At 43.1% G+C, this 15,222-nt stretch overlaps 1 protein-coding gene across 1 annotated transcript in view; it reads right to left on the reverse strand.

Annotated features, from left to right (window-relative positions):
• The window catches only part of TUT7 (terminal uridylyl transferase 7), a 335,549-nt gene that overhangs the window by 320,007 nt on the left and 320 nt on the right, over positions 1-15,222 (reverse strand). The window lies entirely within an intron of this gene.

Raw genomic sequence — 15,222 nt, forward strand, 5'->3', positions numbered from 1 at the left:
TGTATTGGATTTATATTTCTAATACAGAATCCTACTCCAAAGGGAGGAACATCACACCACTGGTTTTATTGGTCTTGGAGAACAGTAAGGCCATTGAAAATATTCAGAGGAACAGAAAAATCAGCACATGTTATATGTGATACCTGGATCTGTTGTAAAAGAAGAAAAACAGATTGGAAATTAAATATAAACTATTGAGATAATAAGAGCTCTGGTTGAATTCCTAATAACTAGGAAATTTGTTTGGGCCTGACATGTGAGATTTAACATGTTTCTTTATGACTAAGTTTACATTTGAATGGAAAGGAACCATTTTCAGAAGTTACTTGAAGTTTTAATTAATGCATTTTCAGCTTCCCTGGCAGAAGTTTAATCTCTCTCTTTCTTTCATCCTTGTATAATTTCCTTTCTTTCCTGCTCCCTCCCTCCCTTTCTCTGTCTTCCTCATTTTTCCCCCTTCCACCCCACCCTCCCTCTCTCCTTTTTTTTTCTTGCATTCTTTTTCTAAATGTAGTTTGAGGCCTATTTACTTAGGCCTGGTTTCCAGACCTTGACAGATGCGAGCTGTGCCCTAACACCGTGCGTCCAAGTCAAGCCTCAATGTGCTCTAACCCCAGTGTTTATGCTGCCTATTAAAGGCATCACTTTTTGGAAATATATAGGGAGTTAAATGATCTCTGACAGCTGTGAACTGCAGAAAAAAAGGACTCTATTGTTCAAAGAGCTGCCTTTAATATTGAGAAGCCCTTGCTAAACACTGTAGTCTGCAGTATGGCAAATGTTAATTGGCTGTAAACTTAACAAGAGCTGGTTTTCCTCCATTCCCTCAACCTCCCCCAGTTCATTTTCTCCCCACTGCCTCTTCCAAGGTTCTAGTTTCTAGTATTCTACTTCCATTTGCCTTGTAACTCACCTCTCTTAGATACCCTCTAAGACTTTTGGAAGTGCTATTTTCACATAGTACTTTTTTCTTTTTGAAAGTAAGCAGTGTACAGCCAGACTCATTAGAGGCAAAAGTTCAGAACCTTTGAAAGTCCGGTCTGTGGAAGTCTTTGGTGTTCCTGATGGCCTCCTGGACACTTCTGCTTTTGTAAGTCATGTGAGGTTAGTTTCCTCTCAAAGCTTCTGCAATGATTTTCAAGAGCAAACTTTATTTTATTATTTATTTATTTATTTGAGAAGGAGTTTCCCTCTGTTGCCCAGGCTGCAGTGCACTGGCGCGATCTCGGCTCACTGCAACTTCTGCCTCCCAGGTTCAAGCGATTCTCCTGCCTCAGCCTCCCGAGTAGCTGGGTCTACAGGTGCCCCCTACCACACCCAGCTAATTTTTGTATTTTTTAGTAGGACAGGGTTTCACCATGTTGGCCAGGATGGCCTCGATCTCTTGACCTCGTGATCTGCCTACCTCGGCCACCCAAAGTGCTGGGATTATAGGTGTGAGAAGAGCAAACTTTATTTATCCCTGGGCATTTTATGGCTAATAAGCAAGGGTAATAAGAACAGTGTAGGATTGTTTAAGTCTTTCAGAATGGAGGGGAATCCCATAACCTTTGGTGGCCTCTTCCTATCGCTAATATTCTTCCTAATCTCTTCCATGAGCCCAATCCAACGTGTCTATTAGGCCCAACTCAAGTTCCACTTTTGTTTTATGACCAATGTTTGTAGTGCCTATCATCATTCAATACTCACATATTGTGTTAGTTTATATATATGTATTTGCCAGAATTTAGATATCATATAACTTGACTATTTTTAAAAATAAGATTCACTGAAGATGTTACTAATATGGCTGAATATTTGCAGCTCATACATAAGCTAACAAATCTGAAAGCATGTGTTGATTTTGACTGCCTCATTTTTTGCCTTCATCTTTCGAGTCTACACCATACAATGTAATGCCTAGATAAACACTTTGGATGGCCTGTTGACCTGGGCACTGCCAGGTGCACATTTTCAGTTCATTAGTTTTGGTTTCCTTCTGAGGTTGTAAGCTTCTTATGAATTGAACATCACTTTATCTCCCTTTACCTCCATAACCAATTCAGAGCTGAGCACTTTGCAGGTGCTCAGTGAATGTTTTGAGTGATAAAAATGGACATTTTTAAAGCTGGAGGAGGTCTTAGAAATCAACAACCACTCTTTCACTTTGTATTTAATTAGTTTTTTTTACTTTGTTCTTTAATTACTTTTTGGTTGTATGCGAATAGCGATTTTGTTTATTTTAACTTACATAAAATGTCATTAGAAATTAATACATGTTTGATTACCTGAAAAAAATGTTCTGCTCATTGCCTAAGTCTCAATTGACAAACTTTGCCCTTGGTGAAGGCTTTCCTGACTTTCCCTTCTTTTCAGTCTGCCATGAGACCATATAGTATCACTCATTATGGGTTATATGATTTTATATGTTAATTGTTGGACTCTCTTCTAGACTGTAAGCTCCTCAAGGAAAGATACCTGTTATTTCATTTTGTAAGCTAAACTTTCAGGCCTTCAACAAAATGCAAAGTTGGTCAAATAGTTATCAAAGAACCCTTTCCCTGTGTTCAGCATAATCTTGTTATTTATCTATTGTGCTATGCATCTTTTAATATTGATTTGTAGGAATTCTTTAAATATTAAGGATTTAATCTTGTGTTGACTTTGCAAATACTTTCTTCTAGGCTGTGAACTCTGTTTTAATTTTCGTTTATGTGTTTTAAACTTTTGTGTAGTCATTGTGTCCATCTCTTCTCACAAAAAGACCTTTATGATGTGTAAGTGTAATGTCATGCTTAGTGAGACCTGTGGGAGGTGCTCTGGCACTAACTGTGTCTGAGTGAACTTTAATCCATGTGTTCCACAAGCATTTGAACACCGGCTACGTGCCCAGCACCAGGACAAATGCTGAGTAGACAGTGTCTCCCCTCAGAAAGCGTAGTGTATATTGTGAGAGATAGACACTTAAAACCATTTATAGTCTAGAAGGTTCTATGCTGCTAAGAATAAGGAAAGCTGGGCGCAGTGGCTCATGCCTGTAATCCCAGCACTTTTGGAGGCCAAGGTGGATGGATTATCTGAGGTCGAGAGTTTGAGACCAGCCTGACCAACATGGAGAAACCCTGTCTCTACTAAAAATACAAAGTTAGCCAGATGTGGTGGCACATGCCTGTAATCTCAGCTACTTGGGAGGCTGAGGCAGGAGAATCGCTTGAACCCAGGAGGCGGAGGTTGCAGTGAGCCAAGATCACGTCATTGCACTCCAGCCTGGGCAACAAGAGTGAAACTCCATCTCAAAAAAGAAAAAAAAAAAAAAAAGGAGTAAGGATAGAGTGCTGCTGAGGGAAGATTTAGCAAGGCATATTACAAAGCCCTCACTTGGTTGGGTGAGGATGTACTTAACTGGAAGAATTCCCATATGAACGACATTCTAAGCTGGGTCCAGAAGGACAAAATGGATCTGGAAGGAAAGATGTTGCTGGCCTCTCAGAATGTCTCTATTTAGTGGGTCTCAATTTATCATTCCAGTTTATCAGACTGAGAGGCACCTGACAGGTATTGGGACATTCCCAAGCCCTGGGATCCAACTCCTGTGTTACAGGCAACTCCAGGTTAAGCTGTGCTCAGGTCTGCATTTCATTCCCAATCCTGACATTTATGGCCTGACTTCCTCGTTGTTTAACCTCTTTAGCCCCAGTTTCCAAATCTGAAAAACTGGATAAGATACAAATAGTTGTCTCACATAATAGGAAAGATAAACTATATAATAAATGAAAAGCTGCTTGCACACTCTGGTTTCATGCTCAATAAAATCTTGATTCTCCATACCCCCTTAAACTTTGCCTGGAGTACAGCACATTTTATTCTGGTCACTTAAAGAACTCCTTCATATATAAAAAATATGGCTGGGGGTGGTGGCTCACACCTATAATTCCAGGCAGGTGAATCACAAGGTCAAGAGTTCGAGACCAGACTGACCAACATGGTGACCAACCCCGTGTCTACTAAAAATACAAAAAATTAGCTGGGTGTGGTGGTGGGCACCTGTAATCCCAGCTACTTGGGAGGCTGAGGCAGGAGAAGCACTTGAACCTGGGAGGCAGAAGTTGCAGTGAGCCAAGATCACACCACTGCACTCCACTCCAGCCTAGGTGATAGAGCAAGACTCTGTCTCAATAAATAAATAAATAAATAAATAAATAAATAAATAAATAATACATATATCTATATATATGATAGTGAGTTGGTTTAAAATGATCTCTAAACTGTAACTGAAGGGTTATGTTGAAAGTATTTGTGGATTAAAAAAATTTAGAGTGCTATCTCCCACAAATATGTAATATGGCATTAACTATCCAAAAAATACAAAAAATTAAATATTTCTTCTCTAGGTGAAACCAGCTTCTCCCCTCCTCCTTATTTATTACATTCTGCTTCTAAGCAGTACTTTTATTTGAAAAATTCCTGCAAGTTACTGCAGAGCCTTTTATAAATCTCATGCATGCACGCTTGTGCACATGTGTACACTCGGCAATTGAGCTAGAATGATTTACTGGGAAATTGATGTGTGTTTTGTTCTGTCACTTGCCTTCCCCATTTGAAAAAAAAATGACAGGTTCTCTCTCCATCTCACCCAATCTCTCTCTCTTTCCCCAGCTTTAGAGATTTTACAGAACCCATAATCAATGCTGCTGTTTGAGAGCCTCCTCTTTTTGTAGTTTATGAAATGTAAAGCCCATTGAAGACATTTCCTGAGGTGTCCTTGAGGGAATGGGAATGGGGGACGAGTGCATTGGAGAGCTGAACAGTGACAGCAGCAGCAAGGTGCAGTTTCTAAATCAGAGGTGTGGTCAGAGACCAGCAGTTTCTCAAGCGATGGGACTTGTGCCTATAAAGTGAAATGTCTCAGCAAGACCTCAGGAGGCAAAAGGCTTTCTGGTGCTGTTAGGAAGGGCAGGACTTTAGCATGAGGATTTCTCTTTGTAAACGGTCTCTGTTACCCCTTGAAAAAGAAAAGCCTGTTCACCCACAGGGAGACCTTGGGGCTTGTGGCAGTGAGAAGAATAGGGTCTGGTAGCAGATTCTGTTTTCCAGAAGTGGACTCCACAATATCTTCCATCCTACATGCCCTTCTTTGATGTGGCCCTGCCACACTCTATAGAGGGGTGAGGTCTAGTTTCTCTCCCCTTGCATCTGGGCTGGCCTAGAGATTGGCTTGTAACCTGAAGTCATGCAGCTTCTGCTTTTGTATTAGTCCATTTTCATACTGCTATAAAGAACTTCCCAAGACTCGGTAATTTATAAAGAAAATAGATTTAATTGACTTACAGTTCAGCATGGCTGGGGAGACCTCAGGAAACTTACAATCATGCAAAGGGGAAGCAAGTCACCTTCTTCACAAGGCAGCAAGAAGAAATGCCCGGTGAAGGGGGAAGAGCCCCTTATAAATCCATCAGATCTCATGAGAACACACTCACTATCATGAGAACAGTATGGGGGAAAACGCCCCCATGATTCAATTACCTCCACCTGGTCTTTCCTTTGACACGTGGGGATTATGGGGAATATGAGGATTACAATTCAAGATGAGATTTGGGTGGGGACACAGAGCCTAACTATATCAGTTTTGCTCTTTGTCAAGCCAGTTCTCTGGGCACTCCTTCCAGGGGTGCTGCATTCCAGGACCTAGCTGGCTGCTATGCTATAAGAAACCCAAGCTCCGTGGACAGGCCGTGTGTAAGCACTCCAGTCGACAGCATTGGCCAGGCTCAGCTTTGCAGCCATCCTGAACAGCTTCCAGATGATTCCAGCCTCTCGCTCTTCTTCCCATCTGAGTCCCCGAACATTGTGGAACAGAGACAAGCATGCACAGGGTGCCCCAACTGAATTCCTAACCACAGCATTCATGATTGTACTGAAGTGGTTGGTGTCTAACACCACTAATTTTTTTTAAATGAGCTTTATCAAGGTATTTTAACGCATGTCCATCACCCAGAAATTTCATTGTGCTTTTTGTCATGAGTTTCCTCTCCTAATCCCAATCCCAGACAACTTCAGATCTGCTTTCTGACTCTGCAGTTCTTTCTTTTCTAGAAATTCCATACAAATGGACTTATATGAGTCTTTTTTTTTTGAGACAAAGTCTCACTCTGTTGTCCAGGCTGGAATGCAGTAGTGCGATCTTGGCTCACTGCAACCTCCACCTCCCAGGTTCAAGAGATTCTCGTGCCTCAGCCTCCCGAGTAGCTAGAATTACAGGCGCCCGCCACCAGGCCTGGTTAATTTTTGTATTTTTAGTAGAGACGAGGTTTCACTATGTTGGCCAGGCTGGTCTCAAACTCCTGACCTCAGGTGATCCACCCACCTTAGCCTCCCAAAGTGTGGGATTACAGGCGTGAGCCACTGCGCCCAGCCTATATGAGTCTTTTATTTGAAGTTGCAGTGAGCTATGATTGCACCACTGATCCCCAGCCTGGGTGAAACAATGAGACCCTGTCTCCCAAAATAATGATAATAATAATAATATGAGTCTTTTCTGATTTATGCCACTGCGCTTTTGGGATATTTTGTTATGTAGTGATAAATGGCTGGAAGAACTCCCCTTTCCATTGTCTAGACATTGTGTGAGTTTTATGAACAATTGTGCCCCTAAGGAGGGAAGGTTGCCCGATAATGGCTAAGACTGAATTCTCTCTTTAGGCTAATTTAAGTGGATTTAAAAGAAGTGGACATGTGCTGTTTCCTCTTTATCTGAGTTGGTAGACTAAGATTCATTTATGGTCTATACCATGATGAAGTCAAGGGACAGGCCTATTTTTAGAGTAGTGTTTAAGGGTTCTACACATTTTCATGAAACACAAAGAGTTACTGAACATGGCCAGCTGACCAGCTCTGCTCCCCATCAGCTGCCTCTAACTGGGAAATGCAGCAGATCTTATCCATCCATCCTTCTGGTGCCACGACATAGACCTGCTGCCTCATTCCTCTATTCCAGGGCTGTAGAAGGCGACGAAGGTCACATTATCAAGTGGGAAACTATTGTGCCTCTGTACTTTCAGGGAATTTTAGACTTTTAGAATCTCTTACAGGTTTAGGAGCCTTATATTTTTATTCTTTGCCAACCCAAATATCAAGAAGCCTGAGAGGAAGAATTGACTAGGCAAATGAACTGCTGTGGAGCTGTTTCTTATTTATAGGAAAGTAGTTATAAAAATCAAGGAAAGAGTCTGGTGCCCTTGCTTATGCCTGGAATCCCAGCACTTTGGGAAGCTGAGGCAGGAGGATCGCTTGAGCCCAGGAGTTTGAGACCAACCTGGGCAACATAGGGAGACCCCATCTCTACAAAAAATTTAAAAATATAGCCAGGTGTGGTGGTGCATGCCTGTGATTCCAGCTACTCAGGAGGCTGAGGTAGGAGAATCCCTTAAGCCCAGGAGGTCGAGGCTGTGAGGTGTATGGCACCCCTATACTCCAGCCTGGGAGACAGAGTGAGACCCTATCTTAAAAAAAAAAAAAAAAAAAGGCAAGGAGACAAAATCTGTGGGGAAAGGAGTGGGTGAAAATTGAAGCAAACTCAGAAAAGTGTCCAAAATATTATACCTAGTGGTAAACATAGGAAGGATTAAAAGAAAACATTTAGTCTCTCCTCACCCCTAATTTGCATGAAATCCAGTAAACACAAGTAAATGCACAACTAAACAGGTTCTTTTCAACACCTCTGGGGAGGGTGCTCACAAGGCCTCCTGGGGTAACTCAGAGCTATTTAAAAATAATAAAGGAACAGAATACTGTTGACAGGTGCTATGTGCTTTGCTTGATGTAACCCTTGTTTCTCAAATTGGTTTGTCTCTAGGTAATAATTTTATTGATCCTCTCAGATGCTTTAGTGTCACCTCATTGAAATTAATTTTTTTGTTGTTGTTCCAGAGCTCTGCAGAAGATGCTCTTTGTGGAGTGAATCGTTAACTGGGGAGGAGGCCACCTAGATTCAGTTATAGAACATTGTGGATTAGATTGTCATACATCAAGGAGCCGAGGACCATTCCCTGGGTAGCGAAGGTGATTATGATTTATTGTAATTGTAAGTGGGCTCCAAGCTGGATAGAGGATTATCTGCTCATTACTCTCTCTTTGGAAAATTCAATCCGAAAGGAGGTCTTTGGAGGTCACAGATCTTTGGAGGGTCTTTGTGTCTCGTTTCTTAAGTCTGCCTTTACTCGCGTGTTTATAGAGGACGCAGATGAAGGCTGCTTGCCCCCTTTACACGGGACTCACGGTGCTCCCACTCAGTGTGGCTCTCATCGGAGATCCCAGGAAACCCCCCCAAAACCCACTGAAGTGAACTGAGGCTCAAACTCGGGAAGGAATGGCACATCCTGCATGTGTGTGACTCCTGGGTGATGTTCTCGGGGACAGGGGCGCCTTCTCCAGGAGTGGCCAGAGTTCTGTCTGACTTGGACCTGGTCATAACCCTGTCCACTGTGTCCTGGCCCTGTATTCTGCTGCTTTTCCATGCGCCTCACCATTTGGCCCATATCTGGCCGGCCCCAGAGCTCTTAACACTACTGGAGTTGCCAGTATCTGCCTCAAATTACACAACATTCAGTTTTTTTTTTTTTTAAATACAGAGTAGATTTTCTGCCTTTTTTTTTGAGACAGGATCTCACTCTGTTGCCCAGGCTGTAGTACAGTGGCACCATCTCTGCTCACTGCAACCTCCACCTCCCGGGTTCAAGTGATTCTCCCACCTCAACCTCCCAAGTAGCTGGGATTACAGGCACAGGCCACCACGCCTGGCTAGTTTTTGTATTTTTAATAGAGACAGTTTCACCATGTTGGCCAGACTGGTCTCGAACTCCTGGCCTCAAGTGATCCACCCACCTCAGCCTCCCAAAGTGCTGGGATTACAGGCGTGAGCCATTGCTCCCGGCCGATTTTCTCTTTTAAGACTCAGTATTATCTTGGGGAGGGATAGCATTAGGAGATACACCTAATGCCAAATGACGAGTTAATGGGTGCAGCACACCGACATGGCACATGTGTACATATGTAACAAACCTGCACGTTGTGCACATGTATCCTAAAACTTAAAGTATAATAATAATAAAAAAAGACTCAGTATTGTTTTACTGTCTTTTAGTCTAGATATTTATCTTTCTACTTAGTATTGTATGGACTTATGCTGTTCTGGAAAGTTTTCTGAGCTACCCCTCCAAATAAGAATGCTCTCTGCTTATGTGCGATCTTAAAAATAAAATCCCTTTATTATTGATCTGGAAATTTAAACTCGATGACCTAGTTTCGGACTGAAACAGGTGTCATTTATAAACTAAGGGTTGCTTGGAAATTTTCTCATGATTCAAAAGCTTTTATTCCCCGCGCCCCCCCCGCCCCGTCCCCCCTCCACCGCCCTCTGGTCGTTTCCAATCTATTATTCAAGGATCTTTTGGTTGAAAAAGGTGGGGTTTAGAAAGATGTGACTCAACACTGTCACTTTATGGTGTCATTGTTGTTTTTTTCTCTTTCTACACATAAGACACACTTACGTAGGTTGCAATGTTAATTAGCAAGCAAGAAAAGACAAGACAAGAGGAAAGCCGTAGCTTCTCTGACAATGAGAGTGCTTTGAATTGATGTGCATGCTGTCTGCTGTTGCCTGGCCAGGAGTGGGGACACATGGAGGGATACTGGGCACATGGAGTAGTATTAGTTCACCTTGACTTAGGTGGCTTTAGGTGGCTCCTCCTTTTATCCCTTGGAAGAATTCATGTTCTTTGCCTTTGGTGGAAATATTGTTTTGTATCTTAGCCAAACCCCATCAAGGCTTCTTTAAAACTAATGAGTCACAGTCATTTTCTTAAAAAGGGACAAAGAAAAGGCTAATCAGTAAACGTGATATGGAGGAGAAAATTGGCATGCACATGTCAAGTGATTTAAGCCCCTTAGCAAGTGAGGGCTTCCTCCATCAGGCCAGACCTTGCATGATATATTTAATTGGGAGTCGGTGGGAGTTTGGCGGAATTCCAAGCCAGAGCAACCCCAGGGAGGGAGGTGTGTGTGAGAAGAAGGGGTGTGGGGTGGAATGAATACCTGAGCATTCAGAATCACAAAGGTTCCCAAGCAAAAAGCATCCCTGCCCGCAAGTAGACCCAATTAGGGAAAGTGACAAAACCCACATCACTACTTCTCAGCTCATTAATTCCTGCCACTTGAGAATGCAGATTTTCTTTCCCCCTATCATATCTCAAGTCCCAGGCAATGTGCTTGTAGCTTGTGATGCTGCTGCATGAAGGCCTCGTGGCCATGGCAGGCCATGCTGTACAGGGCTGGGGCTGTATCTGTTCCGTAATAAAAGGCAGTAGACCCATGCAGAATGCTAGAAAGAGCCTCACAATGGCAAAGTGACTCCTGGTAATCCTAACTTTTTTGACTTAGTGGCAAAGCCTGACTTAAACCCCAAACCTTCTAATTTCAAGGTCAAATGATTCCCTTCTCCTGCTCTAAGGCTTAATAAGGTGTGTATTAATCTGCCAGGGCTGCCATAACAACATACCATGGGCTGTGAGGCTTACACAACAGAAATTTATTTTCTCATTGTTCTGGAGGCTGGAAGTCCAAGATCAAGGTGTCAGCAGGTGTGGTTTCTCCTGAGGCCTCTCTCCCTGGCTTGCACTGCCTCTCACTGCCTCCAGTGAGAGGCTGGAAGTCCAAGAGCAAGGTGTGTGCAGGTGTGGTTATTCTGGAGGCTGGAAGTCCAAGATCAAGGTGTCAGCAGGTGTGGTTTCTCCTGAGGCGTCTCTCCCTGGCTTGCACTGCCTCTACACTGTCCTCACTTGGCCTTTCATCTCTGTTCTAGCATCTCTGGCAAAGACATCAGTCATATTGGATCAGGGCCCACTCTAACAGTCTCATTTTAACTTGATCACATCTTTAAGGGCCCTTTCTCCAAACACAGTCACATTCTGAGAGATTCAGGTTAGGGCTTCAATGTACAAATTTTAGGAGACACAGTTCAGCCCATAACAGGGTGTGACAAGGACATCAAGAACATGGGAGGGAGATCACAGCCTGTGCTGTGGCTTCCATGCAGTCACTGACTCAACGTATAAACCAACATTCTGTATTTCCAGCCTTATTTCATTGTCTGTTTTGTCTGGGTGATGATCTTGTTTCTCAGTAATTGATCATTCAAAGGGTACCCAGTTCCACAAGGAGGATGATGTTGGCTCTCAATGTTGGCTATTGCACTTGAGAAATACTTGGAGGAGATCTAGCATGGGAATCTATAAGGCATGGTAGTCTGTAAAATTCTCTGGGAGGCCCCAGAGATAAATCCTAATTTCCAGTCCTAATTTCTCTGTGTTTTTTTTTTTTTTTACATTCCTTTTTTCCTTTCCTTCAGGGAATACACTTTACATAAATTTGCTTTGATCATGCATGTGGAGCAAGAGTCATGTAACATTTTAAAAAATAGTTATCTTTTCTCAACGTTGTAAACATGATAATTTCTGTTACAGACTAAATATTTATGTGTCCCCCAACCCTACCAATTCATATGTTGAAGTCCCAACCCCTAATGTGATGGTATCTGGAGGTGAACCCTTTGGGAGGTAATTAGGGTTAGATGAGCTCACGAGGGTGGGGACCTCTTGATGGGATTAGTGGCTTTATAAGCAGAGGCAGAGAGAGATTTTTCTCTTTCTTCTGGGAGCACAGTGGAAAGGCCATATAAGGTCACAGTGAGAAGAGGGTTATCTGCAAGCCAGGGAGAGAGCTCTCTCCTGATACCAACCCTGCTGGCAGCTTGATCTTGGACTTCCAGCCTCTAGAACTGTGAGAAAATAAATTTTAGTTGTGTAAGCCACCCAGCCAGTGGTATTTTGTTATGGCAGTCTAATACCATTTCTTAAGAAAAGAGTAATGCTTCTAGAAGAAAGGTAGGAGCAGCCATAATTTTAGAGAAAGTCACAGATCTTGGGTTTATCTATCAGATGCCTTCGAGTTCACAGACACCTCTAGATTTCTGTAAAGAACACTGATCTTTTTCACTTTGTGAGATTTAGGAGTGGAGCTTTCTACCAGGATACGCTAAGTCACTTGGTGGAATGTGACAGAGGCATGAGAATCAGGTTGCCCTGGCATAAACTGATGTGAGAATAGGTCACCAGGCACCTGCTATGGCTGGAAATGCCTGTGCATGGTGCGCAGTGCATTCACCCAGCATGTTCCTCATTCGCCCACCAGGATTCTCCTCCTGTCAAATGTGCAGAAGGAAAGGAATGAGGGTCTGGCATTTTAATGGATTCAGGGTAAAACACTGCATCCCCTGAAATGATCCATATATTCTGGAAGTCAAAAATGTTTTATCTAAGTAAGCAGATCATTGCCTCAGTTCTCTTACAATTTTAGAAATGTGTATGTGTTTGTGTGCATGTGTTTGATTTGTACTTAAAGTGTCAGGTCCCTGACATCACAGTTGTGGATGGTTAGATCTGATGTCAGGAGGGGATATTAGGGACAGGTAGAGAACCACAGGGAAGGCAACTTGATCCATGTCTGCTCTGGTGTGTCTCACACAGCTTTGAACCCACGGACCGGCCTCCTGTCCTTGGCTGCTGGGAAGCTTTGCAGCTCAGCCATCTCTGTGTTCTGGTTTCTTTCTTCCCACTCCCTGAAAGCAGCAACTAGGAGATAAGAATAACTTACACTGGAAGTGTGGCTGTGGACCTAAGTGTGGATAAGCATAATATACGAATTGAATGCCGCTGTCACCTAGTAGGCTGTTACTCTCCACTCTCATTATCAGAGGCAGCAGGCAGGGGAGGAGATTCGGCTGATCTGTGTCCAGATCCTGCTCTGAGGCTCCCTGGCTCAACACCACCTATTCACCCTACTGACTTTGGCCTCCTCATCTGCAAAACGGGAGGAATTTCTGCCATGCCTGACTCAACAGGGTTGCTGTGAGGATTAAATGAGAATATATTTGTAATTTGGGAACATATTTGTAGTATGTACTTATATCACATACATATGTAATATGTATGCATATATGTATGTGCATGCATATAAATATGTCTGTGTATGAATTATTCTTATCATTTCCTAGTCATCATTTTATGTGAAATGCGGCAATAATGGAGAACTTAGGGGAGGCAAATTCAATGTTACGATTCACATTCTGAAAGGACCCTATGTGGGGGAGGAGGAGGGTGCAGTAATATATGACTTCATTTGTGGTGAGAGGGCGTGCAGTTCTAAGTATGTGTGGCCTACCAATTGTCTCTAGTTTGTTTTCTAAAACCACAGTTCATGACATCCAGCTTTTACAAGACGAAATGTTTCCCTGCTGAAAAAAATATTAGCAGTAGGTTAGAAATATCGAAAGAAACACATAAGTTTGTGCCCTCCAATGTGTCTTTAGGACTCCTCGGAAAGATAGCAGTTAATATTCCAGAACTTTTCCTAACTTAAATTTATTTCTCCTCCTCCCTCCCCATCATTTTTTCCTAGTTAGAATTTAGTGTTTGCCGGCTGGGCTTGTTCAGCCTGTGCTTATCGGCTCCAGCTTGGGTCAAACGTGAGCGGCTGGGGATCAGGGACCACAAGGTGGCGCCCTTGCCCGTGGGGGTGGGATCTGGCCCACCTTAAGATGGCCTCCACCTCGCCTTGGCTGTGGTTCAGAATCCCCCCAGACTCATGCAAAGAGGGCACAGCCATTTGTGAACGAGGTCAGTGCCTGCGGCGAGATGATTGAAAGAAGGGGCGGAACTCTGGATTCCTCTCTCTGGGTCAGTCTCTGGACTGATGCGGCGTTGATGCTGCACGTCCTGTGGAGTGGGTACACTGGGAATCTAACCTGGAGACAGCCACCTACGCTCGACCCCTGTCCCAGAAAATAAAAAGGCTCACGAAGCTTTCAAGAAGCTCTGCTCTGCTTTCTTCCCAATGATCTCCACAGCAATGGGCATTTCTTTTCTTTTTCCCCCTTGAAATTTAACTTAATGTTACATTTTATTTAATTATTTCTCCCCATGCCAAAAAAAAAAAGATATAAAATAGCTTGAGACACTAAAAGAGAATAAACTGAAAAAAGGAACTCACGGCAAATGGAAATTAAAATGAAGATCAAGTTAGACTCAGTGTGCAAACCTATAGAGCCTGTATATTTATGCTTGAAGTTCTCAGGGAAGCAAAAGCTCTTGCCTTGGGCCCCCTGCTGTAATGCAATTTGTGCAGGCCCTGAAGGTATTCACAGAGCTGTCTGGACCATAAAGGCTGTAAGCCCCATGCTCCAGGCCCTCTCTCTCTTCCTTGACAGCTGGTCAGATGTTAGAGGTTGCAACAGAGGACTCTGAGACCCTAGGGAATGGCAGAGCCACAAAAAGAAAGTGCCTGGGTCCCTGAATTGCTGTGTGGATGAGAGCTTCCCACTGACCAGGAACCCCTCTCGGAACTTTATAAGGTCTGTTGTGTTTGAAATTGTTGGTTGAAGCAATAGCCTGTCTGATTAATATGCTTTCCCTTGTACTCTGGGCAGCCTTGAGAACCACCAAGAGCTTGAGCGATAGTCAGAATCATGTTGGCGGTGAGCCTCTATCCTGGTTGATTGTGTGCCTGTCCTGTGTGTCCCAGCTGGTGCCATGTGCCTTCTCAGGCCTGCTATAGATTTGTGATTCTATCATTGAAGTTTGCTTTGGTCTCTGATTATCACTTTCTTCCTACTGCTACTTATTTTCTGCCTATTCAGAAGTGGAGGATGATTTTTTTTCTCAGTTGACCAAAGCTTTAGCTCTAGCATTAGATATTCAGCTTACCAAGGCATTACACCTTTTGGCTATAGCTTTTCTTCTTTCCCAGTCCATTCCCCAGGATACCACTTCCCAAATTGTTCTGTGGAACACTAGCTTAGTACATGATATCGATAAATATGTGGGGATAAAGAAGGGTTTTATGGCCAAATTATTGAGGAAAAAAGTGGATTAGATGAAGTTAAAGATTTCTTGATGAGTATGGTGGCACATGCCTGTAGTCCAGGCTACCTGAGAGGCTGAGGCAGGAGGATTGCTCGAGCCCAGGAGTTAGAGTCCAGCCTAGGCAACATAGTGAAACTCTCTGTAAAATAAATAAATAAAACAAGACAATTAAAAAAAAAGATTTCTTTAATGCAGGACTTCTCGGAGCTTTTAACATTCTAGTGAAGGGAACAGCAAAGTGTGGCTCATAGACCAAATCTGACCTGCCATC

This window comes from Hylobates moloch, unplaced genomic scaffold (genome assembly GCF_009828535.3).
Source record: "Hylobates moloch isolate HMO894 unplaced genomic scaffold, HMol_V3 SCAFFOLD_10, whole genome shotgun sequence".
In the NCBI taxonomy this organism is placed as follows: domain Eukaryota; kingdom Metazoa; phylum Chordata; class Mammalia; order Primates; family Hylobatidae; genus Hylobates; species Hylobates moloch.